The sequence below is a fragment of the Labeo rohita genome, chromosome 11 (genome assembly GCF_022985175.1).
Source record: "Labeo rohita strain BAU-BD-2019 chromosome 11, IGBB_LRoh.1.0, whole genome shotgun sequence".
NCBI lineage: Eukaryota > Metazoa > Chordata > Actinopteri > Cypriniformes > Cyprinidae > Labeo > Labeo rohita.
The window spans coordinates 27,059,841-27,074,511 of record NC_066879.1 but is presented as its reverse complement, the minus strand read 5'-3'; the positions used below and the strand labels follow the sequence as shown (position 1 = coordinate 27,074,511).

Here is a 14,671-nt window from a genome sequence, read left to right as displayed (position 1 = left end):
AAGTGAACATGAAAAGATCGAACACCCTTTACAAAAAAAAGGGTAAAGCAATGATGTAGAACGTTTTTGAAGTTGGAGAAGAAAATGAGATGGGAGTTTTTCGACATACCCTAACTGTCTTGAACCGGAATACACAGTTCATGCAGAGCTAGACAAGGCAAGGACAAAGACATTTGAGGTTAAAAAGTATATAAATTGCATTATTTTTTTTATTTTTTTTAGAAAATAACAGATTGTTTCTCTCAGTCTTCCAAGATGTTCATGTCTTTTTCTTCAGCCGTAAAGAAATTATTATTTTTGAGTTAAACATTTCAGGATTTTCTCCATATAATGGACTGGTATGGTGCCCCGATTTTGAAGTTTCAAAATGCATTTTAAATGCGGCTTCAAATGATCCCAGATGCATGATCCCAGGGTATGTCAAAAAACTCATATTTTCTCCCTCAACTTCAAAATAGTCCTATATCGCTGTTTTAACCTTTTTGTTAAGGGTGTCTGATCTTCTTTGCATGTTCACTTTGCAAAGACTGGGTCAGAACTTCTGCAGCAATGTAGGATGAGTTTGAAATGATTTTTGAAGTTGAGGGAGAAAATACAATCAGAGTTTTTCCACCCCACCCTACCTTTTTGAACCGGAGAACACAGATAAAGAATTAATCGCGCGTGAAATTTACAACGTGATTATGTAATGTGTGAAGTCATAGACGCGCGTCACAGAGCTAGTGCAAGAAAAGCATATGTGGTTTAAAAAAAATAAAAAAATTGGCAGATTGTTTTGCAAGATAAGACCCTTATTCCTCAGCTGGGATTGTGTAGAGCCCTTTGAAGCTGCACTGAAACTGCAATTTGGACCTTCAACCCGTTGATCCCCATTTAAGTCCACTATATGAAGAAAAATCCTGGAATGTTTTCCTCAAAAGCATTCATTTCTTTTCAGCTGAAGAAAGAACGACATGAACATCTTGGATGACATGGGGGTGAGTAAATTATCAGGAAATTTTTATTCTGGAAGTGAACGAATACTTTAATTCAAAACTCATGGCTGTAAGAACAATTGTATTTGCTGTAACCGTTCAACTGGCCCCTGCCAGAGAACAAAATCTGGCTACTAACCTCTGGTAATCTGGGACCCCTGACCCAAATCGTTTTCCAAATTTATCTGTCCAACATAAAAGTGATTATTTAGTAAAATAAGTTATCCAATATACAAACCAAACACAAATCACTATTATTTAGCATATAAATAGTGGAGTACACCAAAATCAGATCAGGAATTACAGACATTTTCTTCTAATTGCAGCCCAGCGTAACTTGCTGGTTATCACTGAAACACTGCCGAACAAATCCCAGAGTCATTATAATCACTTATTGTAGTCCAATAATGTTTTTTAATGAAGGCACTGATGCAACGTTTATAAAGGAGTCTAACTAATGGGCAAAACTGCTTCATAAGAGAGTGGGTGCTACGTTACCAGCGCTTCTCTATAAATACAGTGGCATTATAGGAGTTGATGGCTAACACTGAATGACCAAAACTGTCCTAAGGCAACAATAATGCAGATGTTGCAGAAAACATTTACAATTACAAAAAAAAAAAAAATGCTATGAATCATGGAAAAAGATTGCACAGCATCTTAATCATGACGCTCCATAGGGTTTTTCAAGAACTAAAATATTCCATTTGTGACACCTCAGCAGTTTCTTCTCTCTAATGGCTACAAAGAAACATTGTCTGCCTGGTCCAAACATGTGACATGCAAGCCCAAAGGCAATATTCTTCCATCTATGCGTCTTTCGCTAAGTTAACATGCCGTCTCTCAACGCAGAGCAAGTTCAAGACCACTGCAGCTTGTGAAAATTATACCACCAGCAAAACATGTCTAAACACATTGCAACACTGCCTAGGATTTGTCTGTGCAATCAATGTGGCTCAGTTCACATCAACAGTTCTGCCAATAACTGGAATGAATGTCATGTGTTCTTGTCTGAAACCACCACCCCCAACCCCAATCTCTGCTCTCGCTCAACCCACCCTGCCTTCCAGTTTTTCTCCGCCGAGCTTCTACGAATTCACTGTGTCTGTTTAAGCCCGAGATGGATGGATGGAGTCTTGACAATGTCTACAGATGTCACATTCTATGCTTGTAAGTCCCATTTTGCTCTGGAGGGAAAAACTATCCGTACATACAGGGTTATCTTCACTGACTAGGCAGCTCCTGCTGAGGCTCCCTTTTATGCTACAAATTATTAGACAGCGACAGAGGCTTTTTAAACCAAATGTCAACGGCTGAGACACTCACAGACAGACACGCACCCTTGTGACTTCTGTGCTTTTTGTTCCATTCAGCAGGCCTATCTACATAGAAATGCTCGAGTCTTGCTCTCAATGGACAACACCCTTAATGCAAACCCAACACCACACACACAACTACAAAAAAGCCTGCCACTCTATGAGAAGTCTAACACCATGACAGCTTTGGATCAAAACAAGATCTTTTCCTCCGAGGATCATCTCTACTGTGGATGGTCTTACAAACTGTCAAGAATGAAAATTGTGTGCTAGCGCTCTGACAATACAACCCCAGCGTATAAACTCAACACGAAAGCAGCGGTATATTCGGCTACAGTAACTTATTAGATTCTTACATTTTCTGAAGAAAATGTGTGAGTGATATTTGATCTGCTTTATCCAACTGCTTCGAAAACTAGCAGCACATATCTCCCCAAAAAACCATACGATTTTAAAAAGATGATGCTGTTTATTTTCCAAACACTGTGGTTAATTATTTTTAACAGAGCAGGGTCAACTGAATGTTAACAGACTAATGGACTAATGTTTTTTTTTTTTGAATGTCTGCATTACCAAAAATCACTGATGTTCTTGAAAGTCTTTTCTTTTTACATTTGTAATAGCGCACACATATTTTAAAAAGCACTGCCTGCCTTTAATTAAAAGGACTGCTTGATGTGATGGCTTAGCAACTGAACAGTTTTACAATAGCTGTCAAAGCCTGGTCTGTTTTGATATAGTGAAGGCCCTTCACTTTGTCATGAGGAGATGCACTCTAGTGGCGCCTGAGAGGGAGGAGGTCAACAGTTGCCACATCTGATCTGTTGTCTCTCTCGCTTCGTCACGACTTGGGATTGAGCCGCAGGGAGCTTCCAAAAGACCTTAAGCTTGTTCAGTTGAAGGCCAGCTGCAGCCTGTGAGCTCCCATCCATCTCAGGGTTTCTCTTTGACATCTGCAGGGAAATTGGCTGATATAAGGCTTGACCACAGAGGCGCACCCAATGTCAGCCAATGACCCTGTAGGAAATTCAATTCAAAGGAGTCCATCTTCTGGCAAACGTTCTGTTACACTGCAAAAGATCAAACTCCGAACTGCATGAAACATGTATCATTTGCACTACAATGAATTGGAAATGGTTTCCACAAATTCAGCTGCTCAGATGTCTGAAATAAACCATGTGGTTGAGAACAAGGCACCTTTTTCTGCAGAGACGCACAAATGCATGTCACAAGATGCTAGCATATGCAAAGTCTGACCACTTAGCAACTTATGCACAAACACAGAACATTTGGGAACCATAATAGATTATTTTTTTTTTAAATGGGGTAATGGAATTTCTTGTAAAGCCCCTTTTTTTCAGTGGCGATGAGGACAGAAATTCTTGTCCAACACTAGGCGTATCATACCACATTCTCCTATGCTGCTTGTCACACACAAAACCGCATTAACAGCCGGCCTCGCGCAGCAGTGGAAAAAGTTGGGAAGGAGAACGCGATCTACAAAGGCTCCTTCTTCCACTCCTCTCTGACTTGGGACTCACATGGTCGCATTTCATTCCTTACTACAGCCTGTCTTGAATACTGAGAGTTCTTGTGTGGGGAGTTAGCATGTGGGTTTCGGAAACTTGTGCATTTTTGACCCATTTTACCCTCCCTGTGCTGTCCACAACCTCCACATTCACTACCAAGCCATGAATATATTGGGTGTGTCTCAGTGAATGGAACAACATCACGACAGTTTCCACCCGTGACAGAGCTAAGATAGATGCAAAACTTCCCTTAATGCCACGAGAGGAAAGCGGCTAATCACATGATGAAAGAAAAAAAAAAAAAAATGTGGAAAATAAAAACATTACATTTATCAATCAGTTTTGGAAAAAAAAAAAAAAAAAACTGTTACTGTGGAGATTACCTATCAGCGACATGTCAAACAATAAGGTTTCAAAGGAAAATGTCTTCTGTAAACACTGAAAAGAACAATGTGTGTATGCCACACCCTCATCCACTAACCAAACAAGCTATTCCATCTCTGTGAGAAACATGATGTGGAAACGTACGTCACTGTCAGGCAGGTAAGAAGGCATGACACAGTATTTTGCATCCATCATAAAGAACAGCATGAGATCAACAAAATAGTCTCACACAATTCTGCTTTTGATGACACAGACAGATATCAAAATTTCACACACCTGAGGATAATCAGATTAGAGCCATAGTGTATTTTCACAGGCCATTTCATAAAAAAATATGTACTATGAAAACAGTGACTTTAGAATTCAAACTTACCAGTCCAAAAAAAAAAAAAAACTGTTTTTAAACTGCCGCTCTACATATCCTTCAGAAGAATCCCAACATTTTGTTAAACAATTTTAAGTTTCTCATCATTTTTACAGTCACATTTCAAGCATTATGATTCTGTCACTCAAAAAGTAAGGAAAAACTAAAATATAACTATTTTTGGCACAGAAAGCTTCACTAACACTCTAAGTGGACCTCAGGGAAAAACAATTAAGTCATAAAAAATGCATGATATGACCTCTTTGCCATGTTATACAGCATAACTGCTTTGTTAACGAGAGGCTAGGTTAGGACAGGCTGCTTCTGCCATCAACAAGCTGCACTGGTCAGCAGGTGGCCTTTAGTTCACACAGATCCCAACACCGTAACCCCGCAAAAGAGATCAGGGAGGGCCTCGATAGGAGGCATCATGCCCAAGAGTTTCCCACTTGGCAAGACGCCCAGCAACTAAATTAGAACCGTGCCTCTGCCAGGCACCTCTGAGGCACAAACAACTACAACCAAATAAAGCATGGCAAAGAACAGCAACACAAAAAATACGAGTAAAACTCTGTAAACAACATTTTGGCTTCATACAAGCATCAATCATTTGAATTTTAAATACAAATTCCAGGAAAAGTCAGGTTTGTTCCACATCTTTTATTTAACAATTATAATCCTCTTTATGGCAAAATAAATAAAAAAAAAAAAAAAAAAAAAAAAAAAAAAAAATAGCAAAAATAAATATTTTCCACTTGACATTTATTGAAGTACCTAATAAGTGTTTTCTGCCATATCCCATCCGCAACAAGTCAAAAAGCTATACAGGTAGTCAACCCGCAAGACTGTTTATTGCAAAGACCCTCAAACGTTTCGGTTATCTGGCGCTCTCTCACCCTTGTCTTTTAAAACATTTAATTAGGAATCTGACAGTATCTGTTTAATGGGTCTGTCACACTGTCTGAGACATTAATCCCTTTCACCCCACTTCTCTCTCTTCATCTGCATCTCGTTCTCACTGCCTCACAACGGTATCTGACAGCTTTCATCTTTCAGATGAAGGCGGGGGAAAGTGATGGTCAGAAAAGGCCAGAGACAGATACCTCATTGAGATGAAACAGCTGATGAGGTAGTTCAATCTTGAAGAATGTGTTTGTAATGGTGGATGGGCCCATGCTTATCATTTCCCTGTTTTCTGTTTGCTAGCAGCTTTGATTAGAACACAGGCAGCACATAAAGTGAATCACTCTTAATGCAAATGGAATTAAATATGGGCCAATAATAACCAAGAACAAGTTATGACAGTTGCCACATCAGTTTTGGGCCTGCGTTTACAGACAGCATAAGTACACAAAGTGCCTTTGGCTCTTTCATTTGCCCTTGAAGAGTGTAACCTCTGAGGCTCTTGCTCATCTGTGGCTGTTGGTACAGATTTTTTCCCCATTCAATTAGGACATCCTCTTCCACCCAGGCTCACGCTGAATGTTATTGACTACATGGCTTTGTCATTGTTGTCTTGCCCACCACCCAGGGACTATGCCGCCCACCATGGCCCACAGTACAAGGCCAGCAGTGGAGGTTGATCGTGGGACCTGTCGATTGACTCTAACAGTTGCGCGGGGAGACATCAGTGATTGTTATGTAACTGCCATTGCTGCGTGGGCTGCAGGAGCTGCGCTATCATTCTGATAAAGCCAGGAAGGCTGCTGTCTCATTGAGCTAAGGCCAGTTTCTCTTGCTGAATTATAAGAAATAGCACCAGTAAAACAGAATATTATGAAAAGGTGCATTTGATCTAATAATGTTAAAGTATATACTGCCTTCGGAGACACTTCTTCGCTTGGAGTGCAAAACAGGTCCTGAAAACTTGCTTGGCTGCTTTGTGCGTCTCCAATTTTGCTTTTATGCTAAATGGCTGATAACACTGTACAAAACACAACAGCAGCATTTTACACAACAGGCTTAACAAAACCGTGAGAAGACAATATTCACATGGCAATACATCAGGCTATAGGAGTGGAACAAACTATTGCATAAATGACAACAGACTTTAAAGAGATTGTTCAGCCAAAAATGAAAATTCTGTCATTAATTACTTACCCTCATGTCATGCCAAACCTGTAAGACACAAATTAAGATATTTTCGATGAAAGAATTTCTGACCCTGCATAGGCATCAACACAACTGACACATTCAAGGCCAAGAAAGATAGTCAAACACCAGGCCATCATTAAAATAGTCCATGTAACATCAGTGATTCAGCCATAATTTTTTTTTAAGCTACGAGAATACTTCTGTTGCGCAAAAAAAAACAAAAACGCACAAAAGGTATTCTCATAGCTTCATAACATGGTGGAACCACTGATGTCACTTGGACTATTTTAAAAACGCCCTTAGTACCTTTCTGGGCCTTAAACATGTCAGTTGCGTTGCTGCCTATGCAGGGTCAGAAAGGTCTACGATTACAACATAAATATCTTCATTTGTGCTCCGAAGATGAATGAAGGTCTTACGGGTTTGGAACGACACAAATGTTTGGGATCAATAAAATTTCACTGATGCTTACAAAGGCTGCATTTAAAATTACAAACAGTAATATGGTGAAACATTATTACAGTTGAAAATATTTATAATATATTTAGATATAACAATTAGACATTAATTTTTTTATGACAGAACTGAATTTTCAGCATCCATTCGTGTCACGTCTTTAGTGTCACATGATCCTTCGGAAATAATTCTGATATGCTTTTGGTGATATTTGGTCATTATCAATGTTGAAAACAGTTGTGCTGCCTAATATTTTTTGTGGAAATGGAATTTTTTGATGAATAAAAAGTTAGGAATGACAATTATTTGAAAATTTTGCAACAAATCAAATGTGACAAAGACATTACTGTTACATTTGATCAACAGCATACATCCTTGCTAGGGATGTAACGACATCAAAATCTCACGATATGATAATACTGCTGTATGAAGTCCACAATATGATATTTAAAAAAAAAAAAAGAATTGGGGAAAAAAAAAAAAAAAGAAAATTTTGTATATTTTAAAGATTGTTTCGCTAGATAAGACCCTTCTTCCTCGGCTGGGATCATTTAGAGCCCTTTGAGGCTGCATTTAAACTACTTCTTGGAAGTTCAAAATCGGGGGCACAATTGAAGTCCATTATATGAAGAAAAATCCTGAAATGCTTTCCTCAAAAACCATAATTTCTTTACGACTGAAGACAGAAAGACATGAACATCTTGGATGACAAGGGGGTGAATTGTTGTTCTGGAAGTGGACTTCTCCTTTAAAGACCTTTTATATTAAAATATATATATATATATATATATATATATATATATATATATATATATATATATATATATATATATATATAAAGTTTGAATATATTTTAAACACCTTTTGGCTGGAAGACCTATCGTTTCGTATCGTCATGTTACCACGATAATAACAATATACTAACAATATTGAATATATTTTAAACACCTTTTGGCTGGAAGACCAAATTCTTGCTGGGTTACGTGCCAAAAAAAAAAAAAAAAAAAAGACTGGCCCCAGAGACTGACACCAAACTTTAACATGCAATGTGTCTGCAATCTGTCTTAACATTCAAGAGATTTCACACAGTCTGTAAGGTGAGGTTGCATGGTCTGACTTGATCAGGCAGACTTCACCAGGCAAGTATGACAACCACTTTGCTATGTAATGCAGTACCTACACAAACAGCCAATATGTTGCACTGTGATTACATTCAGAACAGAGGCAGAGCCTGGAAACTCATCCTCTATGGAAACCCACATAGGTACCCAGTAATGGTATCTGTCATGTACACAAACACACACTTAAAGACACACACTCACTTTGCTTACTTGCTAATGTTGATGCAACTGCAAACACAGTTAAAGACTGTTGAATCACCAGCAATCACGAACACTCAAACAACACTGTACACACAAACACCCCTAGTATTGCATTAAACATCACACAGAAGTGGGAGGGTGAAAGATAAATAGAAACAGAAAAGAAGAGGGAGGGAAAGAGAGTAATGCAGTGAGTAAATGAATGCAAGAGGGAAAAAAAACGAGATGGAGAATACATCTTCATACTCCAGCTAGTTTGAGAGTGGGTGATTTGGGGCAGGAGGTGCCTCCACTAGCTCCCAGTGATGATAACACAAGTGTTGAAGCTCGCTGTGATTGGAACGTACAAATAAAAAAGCATGTTTGTTTTTCCAGACGAATGAGTATGAGCATCTGTTACAGGGAGGCCCCTCTTTTTATCTCAGTCAGCAGAGATCTTTCGCCTGCCACTGCATGCCGGGCAACCTCACATCCACAAGCATCCAGGCTCCACGGAACCCCACCGCTAATGCAAAATTATTTTTTTATGCATTTATTTGTACATTCGCCATTTCCCCCAAGCTGAGCCAATGTGACTCGCGGCATCCCTGCAAGGTTTGTTGGTCGCGTGTTCTGCCGTCAAACCAGAGCACGCATGCCACACTGTCTGACAGGGGAGAGGAAAACAACACGCAGATGCTAAGAATCACCTGACCTCTGTAATCATTACACTGGCACACTTAACCCTGGTACAAATGTTCTCCTATTTAGCAGTGCTAATGTCCTAAATACAAGCAAACTACAGGGAAAACAACGCAAAAGAAATCTTTGTAACACACGGCTGACAGAGAATGAAAAAGCAGCTTGCAGGAAACAACTTTTTTGTCGCAAGACAACGTTAATGTGTAATAGAAGGGCAACTGAGCGTCTGCCCTAATTGTACAGAAACAGTTAAGGAAAAAAACTGGTTCTTTCTATATTTCTCTGGCAAAGATTTATCACTGCATATACTTTCATTCAAAGTCTCATTTGGCAGTCTGCTTTACATAAAAGTAAATGGTAAATCTCACAAATTCTGTTAAAGGGATAGTTCACCCAAAAATAAAAATTCTGTCATTAATTACTCACTCTCTTGTCGTTCCAGACCTGTAAAACCTTCGCTCATCTTCGGAACACAAATTACAACATTTTTTATTTAATCTGAGAGCTTTCTGACCCTCCAGAGACAGCAAGAGTCCTACCATCAAGAACACTGACAAAATAGCCCATGTGGCATCAGTGGCTGAACGGTAATTTTATGAAGCTACGAGAATACTTTTTGTGCACAGAAAAAAAAACTAAAATAATTCTTTACCTGCGAGTTACCAGATTCCACCATTATCGAGAGTACTACAATCAAAAATATGTTAATTTGAGTTTCAAAGACCAATGAAGGTCTTGCGGGTTTTGGAACGACATGAGGGTGAGCAATTAATGAATTTTTATTTTTGGGTGAACTGTCCCTTTAAGAACATATTTTAACCAGGGCTCTACATTGCGACCATTTCAGACGCATTTGGAACTGAAAACTACTGTGTGATATTAATTTAATACAACAGCTAAATAAACAAGACTTTAATATTAAGTGACTTACACTGTCTGACTATAGCACTATTGTCGTCATCAAAAATAGTCTCAAACAAGTCACAACTGAGCCATTGCGCATCTCCATTCAAACACAGCAGTGTTTCGTTTATGAATGAACGTGTCACTAATTCAATTTCCTATTCATAAAGACAGTCACTTGCTTTATTCCTGAATAAATCAGCCGTTTGAACGAGTCAAATTATATGATTCAGTAATTAAATCTGTGACTTGCCGCCACCTACCGGTTTCATTTTTAAAGCATTATTTCAGTTATTTAAATTATTTATTATTTCTGTATTCCAAATTTTATAATTTAAAACATTAATCTCAACAAGAATTCGTAAATTTGATTGCACTAATGCCACCTCTGAGCCTCATTAAACATATGAAAATACATCTACAAGCCACTTTTGTGTTCTTCTGTGCCACCTCTGTAGTACAAATAATTTTTTGTTAATACAGATTTCATTTTATTGGTAATTTATTATTATTCTACTTGTTCTTATTCTGTTGTTTTATTTGGAAATTTTTATAAAGCATTAAAAAAAATAAAACAAAATTTAAGGAGTGAAACATCACCTCGCAATGGGAGGGCACATTTTTTATCAGATTTTTTGATTATTGATTAGAAGGTGCTCCTTTTGCTTAATTATTTAAAAATAAATGGCAATTAAATTTTTTACTTAAAATCCCTATAAATTATATTTTCTAGGGCATTGTGATATTAAAGATACCATGAAATCAAACAGACACTGCAGCGTTTATTATAAATCATTTATACATGCATGTTATTATTTATTCATGTGACCTCATAATCTTTAATAAAAATAAATAACTCTCCCCCCCTCCCAATCGCTTCATGTCTATTTTGATGACGTGTGGACTGGCACAAAGGTGGGACAATAATTTCTCCCCTCCAGCAATCTACCATTCACATGAGATTGCAGCAATTAGCAAACAACAACGATCCAACAATCCAATCAATTCCCAAAGGACTAAACCAAGCCCTGCCACACATTATTTTTTCCATTCAAAAAGCCATTTTACTTGGATACATATCATATGGAAGATTATCACAACATCTGACTTTAAAGCACCCCCTGCTATTCTCATTACCATAATGCACAAACGTACGCTGATTTAAAAAAAATAAAAATAAATAAATAAATAAATAAATAAAATTCCATGATTTGGAAACTACAAATTGTCCAAAGAACAATGGTAATTAGAATTTGAGAGCCGGCAGTAATTGCTTGTAATTAAACAATGTCAAAATACTGATTTTCTTTAGAAAAACTGCATAATACTACTGATTTCTGCAGCTTTTTCAAAGAAATGTTATCAGAGCACTTTTCAATGAGATTCACCTGAAATTTTACCATTATGCGACAACATGCCGAAGCTTCTACTCCCACTAACAAAGGCCTTATTTCCATTTCAGCCCAATTCAACAGGTACATCCCCCACACTGTTTCACGCTAAACAATCCCCCACAGCTCATTAAGTGCCTCTAGTCGTGTTTTCAACACAACAGTCTGAGCTGGTAGATATAGCTATCCCATTTATAGCCAGTAGTCACACTAGGGAGACCTGAGTCACGGTACAGGCTGATGTTACCACCAGCGCCCATGATCATGTCTGAGGAGGGAGGCTGAACAGTACAGTTCTCCCCTAATTAGAGGGAACAGATGCTCTGCAGGGTAAACACAGCTTGATATGCACAACAATAAATTGCATCAGTCGGCTGGAGTAATCACTAGAGAAGAAAACTTCTCGATAGCTCCAAGCACCCCCACCCTACAGGTTATGTAAAGTTTAAAGCATGCACAAGCACACCCACACACATGAACGCATACACAAGTGGTATTGTTCAGCTGTGATATCTGCTTACTGATGTCCTCGAGAAGGTTCTTTACTAATTACTAATAAATTCCTCTGAAACATGAACGATATTTGCGCAAACACACGTGACGCTCCGCATTGAAACACGCAGAGAGCGTACCGTTTGCAAATCTATCAGATGACACCGTGATCTCAGCCAGTTTCAATCACTCTCATTTGGTTAACAACAGTCCTTCAACCTTGGGATGGATTCTCCTGGATTACGGTGGATCTGAAGGGATAAGCTTAAATGTGATCACAGCATATTTCATAATGACTGACCTTTCTCGTGTGATTATTCTGTGGGCATACTAAACATCTCATAAATTTCCACAAAGTAAATCACCCTCACACCAACAGAAGATTAGCTAGTGAACATCCCCTGTGGGCCATAAAACAATGAGGTGGCTTTCCAGTTTCCACACAAGGAGACTTTGTGAATGTGACATGGTAAACAAACTAACCTGCTATGATTTGTCTCACAGGACTCTCATCAGCCCTCCAAAACATCAAGATAACATTTTTGCCAGGGGGAAAAAGGAGTTTAAACCTAAACAAAAATACACACAACCTTACCTTTTGAGGATCAGAAGTCCTCAAAAGTACCATTTACACAAAATAGTCGAATAGTTCATCCAAAAATTAAATAATTTGAAGCTAATGTTGTGTAAAACCTATCTGAGTGATTTTCTTTTGTGAAACACAAGAGATGTTTGTCAGAATGACACTCACATCCACTGTCATTAAAGTCAATAGCGACTGAAGCGCTCTGTTAAACGTTCATTTTTAGGTGAATTACTAATTTAATATTAACCACTGATGTAATGAGGTGGGGCTTATATCGTATTTTGACATTTTAAACCCATTTGTCATGACTAGTGTCACCGCTTTATCGTCTCCTCAGGCTGCTGAGGCTAACGATTACAAGACACCTGAAGGTGACGAGAGCTTCAACCCGTCCAAACGAATATTTATTTAACATTCATACTTTAACATAACACCAACCAGAAAGCCTATGTGCCTCGTGTTCTTCTCTTTCTGACACGACTGGGTAGGTTTTGTTCTCCTCACAGGACAGTGAATCGAAGCTCCTCACGGGGAACAAATTGCAGGGTTTCCCCTTCGACGCAATAGCGCGAGGACACACCCAGAGAGGCGCGAAAGAGGCGCGGTGGACCGTACCCAAGGGGGTGACGTCAGAGGGATCGACTGATTACCTCTTTATCAATCAGCAAGAGAGCTTCTTTACTCTTCACATGAAATGTACCCATTAAAAGCCCCTATTAGGCAGTTATGCAAAACGTGCACGCCTCAACGTTATGTGACTACGTTGACAGAAGTGATGAAATGGCACTAAAATACGCTAATACATACATAAATAACAAAATCAAAAACGCTAAGCGTAACGTTTACATGAAACAGACAGTTATATACGTTACTGGAATACCAAAAAAGCATTTTTACAGTTGAGCTAGTGTAATATCTGTAAACGATTAAAATCGCTCACTGAAAAGCTGTGCAGAAATGATTACTTGCAACAGGCAAAAACAGGTCTCCTGAGCAGCTCTGGAGAACGTTTACAAGATGGAACATGAACGCGCACACCTGTGGATAGGAAAATCAAAGTGAAGGAAATGAGTAGAATACAACAGGAAAAATAACAAACCTACCTTGGGGCTGAAGGGTTGTCAGAAAGAGTGAAAGCCGCACATGGGACGTTCCTCCTCATTCAGTGCATCGAGAAACAAGCCCTGCTCCTCAAAAACAAGCCTTCTCCTCAAAACTCCCAGTGAAGAAAGACGCAAAAGGTCTCTAAGTAAACGCTTGCACGGATAAGCAGTGTCTTTCTTCGCTTGCAAACCGTGTTTGTTTACTCTACATCTGGAAACTAACTTTAGAATTGGTGCCAGTCAACCAGCAGGATGGAATTAGTCGCCTTTCCTACATGTAAAATGTGACCTCCGCGTTTAGGCTAAAAACATGTCTAAACTTCTTATATCGCGCCGCTGAGAAGTAAGAAGCCCGTCTGCTCGAACCCAATCCAACAGCCTTTTCTCGTCCAGAGAAAAGAGGAAATAATCACAAGAGGGATTGAGGTATGTTCCGCTTTGGTTACGGAACGCAAAAGCAACAGATCCAAGTTTTGTTTGGTTCTCAATCTTGTTTTCTACGTGTTAACTGCTCTATTTGTTGCCCCCCGTTTAACCGCCGGGAAAAGTGCGGATAAACGCAAGCTTTCACCGCGCAACGAAAAAGACAGTTTAAATCACTGGTTGCCGTGGCTGGAAATCGAAAGAGGGAAGATACAGATTCAGTCTGAGGGTTGGGAGAGCTGCGGCGGAGAGGGAGGGACTTGTGTGGGATCAGTCATTTAAGGTGGATCACAAGGAAAATTGAAGCAAATGAATGGTCAGATCCTGGAATTCCCAACACCTCGAGTTGCTAGACATAGTCATTATAAAGCGAGATATGCAACTACGGAGGCAGTGGTGCGACGCTGTGTGACGCTGGGATATTTATACACTATTTAAAAATTTACAAGACTCTGATTTCAGTCATAAAGCCAGCGGTGTCGCTAAATAGAGCTGTTTAATTTGTTCTCCTGAAAATCAGAAGAGATTTAGCATATTCCAGCCAGCAACTTTTATTTTTATATTATATAGATTTCTTATAGCTGTTTTGAGTTTATGAATAAAATAAAGTTTTGTGGTTGATGCTATTTAAAGACTAGCTTTGTTCTGGAACA

General features: G+C 38.8%; 1 protein-coding gene across 6 annotated transcripts in view; it reads right to left on the bottom strand.

Annotated features, from left to right (window-relative positions):
• Positions 1-14,273, bottom strand: part of atp2b4 (ATPase plasma membrane Ca2+ transporting 4) — a 97,571-nt gene extending 83,298 nt beyond the window's left edge. For 3 of the 6 annotated variants that reach the window (XM_051123508.1, XM_051123511.1, XM_051123510.1), the window contains exon 1: positions 13,596-14,272. The gene's annotated coding sequence lies outside the window, so the exon portion shown is untranslated. Of the gene's footprint in view, positions 1-12,930; positions 13,061-13,595 lie in introns of those variants that run through there. The other 3 variants (XM_051123514.1, XM_051123513.1, XM_051123509.1) reach the window with 2 other exon arrangements.
• Positions 14,274-14,671: the final 398 nt, after the last annotated feature.